The 6,434-nt window shown below is 39.5% G+C and overlaps 1 long non-coding RNA gene across 1 annotated transcript; it reads left to right on the top strand.

The window, feature by feature from the left end:
* The first annotated feature begins 526 nt into the window (after positions 1-526).
* Positions 527-3,940, top strand: LOC144819954 (uncharacterized). The gene is made up of 3 exons (XR_013607639.1): positions 527-612; positions 1,677-1,765; positions 3,717-3,940. It is a non-coding gene; the product is annotated as an uncharacterized LOC144819954 (long non-coding RNA).
* Positions 3,941-6,434: the final 2,494 nt, after the last annotated feature.

Raw genomic sequence — 6,434 nt, 5'->3', positions numbered from 1 at the left:
TTCTGCAAGGCAGGTGCTCACCACTATCTAATCATACTCATCATTGGCGCTCTCTTTGGCTGACTAATTAAGAAGCCATTGCAGACTCTTTAGTCCTCTTTTCATCATAGTGAATCAATGATATCAGTGAATTAGCGTTCTCTGTGACTTTTTTATGTAGCTCATAGAGTTCCAAACTGTTTCACTACGATGTGTAGTATGCATCAATGCATTGCAAAAAAAGGAGACTGAGTTGGTCCACCAAGGGGTTTGAAAAATGAGAATATAATCAAAGATCATTCACTGCAATGCATTAGTTTCAAATGCAGTTTTTGGTAAGTAAATTTGGAATAGAGATTTTAGGATTAGTATTGGGCAACTCAACGATAGTCGATAGACTCAAAACTAGTACTAGAGGTGATCTGTTTTAGAGAAGTACAATGACTGTGTTTGCCTGTCATAATAATTATCTGGAGAAGAACTGAACCACTAACCTATTTTTTTTATCTTCTTAATTTCTTAAATCAGCACCCAAGGGCAAGAAAAGGAACTTTGTGGAGATCGATCCAGGAGTAGCTGGTCAGCAGGAGGCGCCGACCATCAGGTCCACTGCTGAGGGCTCTGCTAACCCCAGTAAGTCCTATTATTTATTATTATAATTTCCCTAATGTTGGGTTTTATGAGTGTTGTGGGCCTTGGGTATAATCTTGGGGTATTGGAATGTTGGTGTTGCGTTCCAGGACGGGAGTTGCTGCCTGGAGGCTGGTGTTGCTGGCAAGAAATACAGTTGCTCTGACCCCTTTATCTGCTGCCGTCCTATCACATGGCGGCAAGAATGAGATACGAACCCACTCGTGCAAAGCACAGTGGATTAGTTATTTTTCCTCTGCCCACTATGCTACTTTTAAATTTGACCTTGTTCATTGTTTTCCTGTCTCCATTTTTCCAACTCTCCTGTTCAATTTTTTTTCCTTTTCATTCCTATTATCGCTGCATTATCTTTTTTTCTCCTTATTCCATGTTTTTATTTGGTAGCTGACTTTTTCCTGTTAGTACTGGTCTCTAGTACACTTATCTTCTGCTTTGATTGTAATAATCTTTCTCTCCTATATATGTTGTGGTACTGTAAGACTGAGAATACATTTTTGGTACTCTACTGTCTACTGTGAAGATTGCAGACCCAAATAGGCTACTATTATAAATAATATTCACCAGGTATGTTTGTTGAAAATGATTTCTTTTACCTGCTAATGTTCTAACAGTAAAGTTAACGAGAGAGTGGCAATGGTAATCCCCCCCCCCCAATTTTGCGTACTGTGTAATTTGTTTATACAGTGTACCAGCAGTTTCCAGGACAGTGCAGCATGGTTGGAAAGTATGAGGTCCCATTTCATTTGCCAACCAACACCTTATGTTTTTCATTGAACATTATTAGACCCCTGCATTGTGCTTCAATTACTGAGTCATCATTATCATCATAGGTAATGGCTCTGCCCCTCTATTATACAAAGTTTTTTGCTGGCTGCAGTACCTGGTCGGTCTAACATTATAACCAAATGTTCAAAGTGATATTTTTGTTAGAAGATACCGCAATGCTAATTGAACTGTAGTGATGTATTGCGGTTGTATTGTTTTGATTGAAAAAATTAAGGGGAAATGCATCTGGTTTCTAAAATATGTCTAATGTTTTATTCAAGCCACACTTACAACCAGCGATTGTGGCTTAAGTGCTACTGCAGGAGGATAATTAGCTGGAAGGTGGAAGCGGCAGGAGGGACATGCACTAGTAAGTCACATAATTGCTTGCTTATTGACAATTACTATTATACTCAGTTGCTGCCAGGGTGTCATCGACTCTTGACTGGGAACTCTCTGCTTTACCAGCTTCAGCAGTGATTGAGGCCTCTTCTATCTGCAACTCAGCAAAAGCTCACATAATGAGCGTTGAGGGCTTGAGCGAAACGTGAAACAACAGAAGGTTAACTGAAAGAATGGGTGAAAATGTTATTTAATATGAGTTAAAGGCTGGGTGGATGAAAGTGTATGTGGGTGAGTAAAGGGATGGATAGGCAAAAGGTTGGTTGGAAGAAAGGGTGGATATTCATATTGAATGGTTATATAATGGATTGGAAATGTTGATAAAAGACTGGATGGGAGAAAGTAAAGCTTAATCATGGTGGCCATTGATGAATTAGAATGACACGATGAATGCATTTTTTAACTGCTTGGATGAATAAGCAAGGCAGCTCTTCTCATGGAGAGGGACATGCTGCTCACCTACTCTGCTTATTTTGTTGATGTAGGGTTATCAAAGCTATGGTTCAAAGTGGGGGGTATTTTTAAAATGTTTGTTTCTACTTACATTGACTAACTGTACTTGTTAAGCGAGCCAGATGTATCCCACTCTTCATCATTCATCACACCCCTCCCCACCCATGGCATTTTGCCACCCATGACTGAAGTGCAGTATGGTTCAGTCGTAACTGCAGTGTTGGTTGTGCAATGTGTGTCTGCTTCTGTTAATGCAGCATTTACAAAGTTTTCACTTCATTGCAAACTGAACACACAAGGTGTGTTTCCCTTTGCCCACTCAGTCACCTTTTAGTACTTCACTCCTTTATTTTTTCCGAAAGGGCTTCTTTCCTAACCTACCAAACAGCTGAAAAATCCATTCTTGGTGTCTGACACATTTTATTTTATAGTCACATGAAATATATTTCATGGTTTACCACAGATTTATTTTACGCATGTTCAAATTTTTTCACTTTTGACTTCTGCTGATTAGTACAGTGACTGAATAAGCCAAAGATGATGAATCGATAATCAGTGTAGTGACAGTGACCCCTCTTTTCTATATCAAAATCTCTAACCTACCCACCTAATCCCTCTACCCTAGCCTGCAGTAGAGTAAGTCAAGTTTCATATCTTTACTGCCCAGCAAATTAATTTTCTGGAAATACTATGTGGTGGTGGGCAAGGTCCATGAGTAAAGTGGGAGTAAGTAAATGATTTGATGTCAAATTTGACGTATGCGATATGTTGTGACAAACTTGCCAAATACAATCTATGTAGCCTGTTCCTTTCCCTGTAGTGTAGTGCGTTATTTTCCCCAATGATTACTTACAGCAGACAGGATAATATCCATATTTCATACATGAGGTGTGTGATGTAGTATCTTTTTGATTATCCAACTGCTTCTTTGGAGTCAGGGTAGAAAGAGAAAAACATTTAGAAAAGAGCAGGGCCATTGGAACTAAATATAGATAATTGTCAACTACAGCTTTCCCAGCTGCAGACAGTAGTGAAATACCAGATGTGCTGGGTAGCAATGAGCATACGTCCATTAATTTAGCACAACACACAACTTGTACTCCATAGTGCATATTACCTTACTCATTAATGAGAGGTAATGTATTCTTCCACTCAAAGTGTCTATTTAGGTATTTGAAAAGCCTTTAGAAGAAAATAAAATGAAATCACTATTTTTTAATCTGGTGTTATTCTTTTATTCTGTCTAAAATCTTCCTGAGACACAGTAAGTGATTTTTATGCAAGGCATGTATGGGTAAAACATAAAATTAGCCTTGTGACTCTCCAATTCATAATGACATAGAATTCTAAGGACCCTAGGGGACCATCAATGTACTGCTACAGTGCTACCCACTAATTTCAAACACTTGTTTGCATAGAGCATTATTTACAATTTGTCTTTTTTCTTTATGTTTCTTTCAATATAGCTAATCCTGCTGGTTCACCTGCGGCACCCAACAGGCAGGTGATAGCGCCCATCTGCAGAGGTGGGACCGCATCCAACAGGAATACCAGTGGATGGTGGTCCTGGAAGAAGAAGAGGTGGAAATTACTCCCTCTCAGCCGGGCCACAATGCGGCCGGTTCCCTTTGGCCTCCAGCCTCCTGGGCATCCTGTTGCAGGTGCAAGCTGACAACAACTGCTGCCAACCCCTCCCACTCTGACAGCAGGCCATTACTGTGGTGCATCATGTGGCTAGATACTATAGAAAGCCTGTTCAACAGAATGGAGCAAAGCCTGGAACAGCTCTTGACCCAAAATGGTCAATTCCATCTTCCAGTTCTTTTATTGAAATGTTTTGTTTTGGTGGGAGGGAATTGATGTGGGTGGAGAGGGTGGGAAGGTAGTTGGGGCCATTTTTCTTTATTTGTTGGACATTTCTGCACTTTAGTGGTCTAGTCAATTTATTTGGGGAGAAGGGTAGGCCTGTTGTGGGTGGAGAGGGTGGTTTTGTTTGTTGAAAAAGAAGGTATAGTTATTACATTTCATCAAAATGTAAGTCTGAAGTAGTTTTTTGTGTTTAACATTTACTTTGCACTGCTGCCTTCAGTTTTTATGCAGTATGTTTATCTGCTTTTAGGAGTGTATGATACTGCTTAGTTATACATAGTTATACCACTCTAACTATCTTGACCATAAATTGTCTACAACAACATGGATAAATGATTACTTACAGTAATAGTTAGTTATTTTCTTAGTGACCTAACTAGTTCACTTCACTCCATAGTTACCTGAACAAAGATGAAGCAATAACAGAGAAGGCATCACAAATTCACAAGCAAGGTCCCCACGCAAATGAGCTCCAACTGTAAGATTGATCAAAAGGATCATTCATTGCAAGACACTAAATGAAAATAAAAACACTGAGTTAGTGGGTTATGTCAATGCTTTACAAAGAATTGAGACCGGACTACTGAATGATGAGTCAACAAAGAATTTCTGATTGTGATAAAAAGCAAACACATAGCAATAATAGTAACTTGAGCAATGGGGAGGTACTATTTAATTAAAACTAAGATTATGAAATCCTCGAATTACAAAAACTGTACTCAAAGTCTGGAGTGGATAAGCTACGGTTAGGCATTTATGGTTACGCAAAACAAGGCCTGAATGATGATGTTGATGAATGATTTTCTTCCTTCTATATTTAAAATATGGATCACTTGTATGTACAGGTGAGTGAATGGGGAAGTGTAGGCTATTGCTTAGGTAATAGAAGATCCTGCAGTGAGTTGGTATTGCTTTCACCATATCCATCCCACCAAACGTGTGATCTATTGATGGTGTACATTAAGCTACACCTAAATAAATCACATAGCCGTGGACAAGAAGGAAGGGGTTTGATGAATTGATGAGAAAGGGGATTTTGGGTAAGGTTTGACAAAGACAAACACTATACAAACACAATATTCAACTGGGCAATGAGAAGCACATCGTAGTTAATCTGTTGTGGAAGGAAATGAAGGAATATGTATGACTAAGTACAGTTAAATGCATTACAAACAGTCATTCTGCTCCAGTGACTCTAGTTATCAGAAATCTAATTGTTCTGTCTTCTAGGTTGGAAATAAAATTATGGAGGAGTGAACGCACCAACCCAGTTCTCCAAATATGATGATTGGTAAATGAAAAATTATACTGTATTGCAAAATTAGGTGGAACATCTGCATTCCCCTTGGGAATGTTCATCACTCTTGGTTGCCTGTCTGAACTGGTCTGGTAGGTAAGCAAAAGTGTTGAGCTCAGCTTTTGCCTTTTGTCCCTGCAGTAGACTAGAAGACCTGTGGATCTTATAACAGAAACTGTATTTTAGAGTCAATGAGAATGTAGATAAGCTTCATGAGGAGTGTGCCAAGAAGACTCAGAGGCAGAGCAAAAAACAAACAAGAGGGGGATTCAGAGTTTCACTTTTGCTACCAGTGCAGCACATGCAGACATCATTTCACAAATCAACGTACCTCTCTCGATTCCACATAGATGAGTACTAAGCCCCAGAGTCATGGTTTCCCTTTGAATTCGATAACGTTTTGCTTCTAGCTGTTGATGAGGTAGTCGCGCCCTGAGTTCTTCCATCCCCCTCCTGACTTTGAATATCTCCATCCGAGTCATGACCAGAGCAAGATAGACATATAGTGCACTGCTGTTGAAGAAGAAGTACGGAAACAGAATTAAAGTACTTTGCATAGGTTTTTGTTTGTTAACTAAAATGACTGTTCTGGTCTCTGATGAACCAGAAAAAAAGGAGCGGACTCTGCAAGTAAGTCTGGTAAGTGTGAACGGGCTAATCACCCACAGGAATAAATATTTGCCCATCATTTGGGCCCCAAACATTGCAAATCATCTCAAAGAAGTTCTCAAAGTACAGTTCAACACCCTTCCTGACTGTCTGCCACTACATGAACCATCAGTCATCACTCACAATCACTCATTAATCACTCGGTGCAATGGTTACCTGTTCCAATCCAAGTACAGTGGTAAGTACACTATCTCCCCTTTGATGCAACCAACAGATTAGAATTTGGCACTCTCGTAAATCAAATCATCGTCTGGGGAAGCCCTTCTAGGTGATATAAAAACAGGTTAATTGTTGCTGAGCAAGTTTGTAAAGGCCAATCGCCTAAAAAGAATAGATTGCTCATCTTTCG

The sequence above is a fragment of the Lissotriton helveticus genome, chromosome 2_1 (assembly GCF_964261635.1).
Source record: "Lissotriton helveticus chromosome 2_1, aLisHel1.1, whole genome shotgun sequence".
Classification (NCBI taxonomy): domain Eukaryota; kingdom Metazoa; phylum Chordata; class Amphibia; order Caudata; family Salamandridae; genus Lissotriton; species Lissotriton helveticus.
This window is presented reverse-complemented; position numbering and strand designations above follow the sequence as displayed.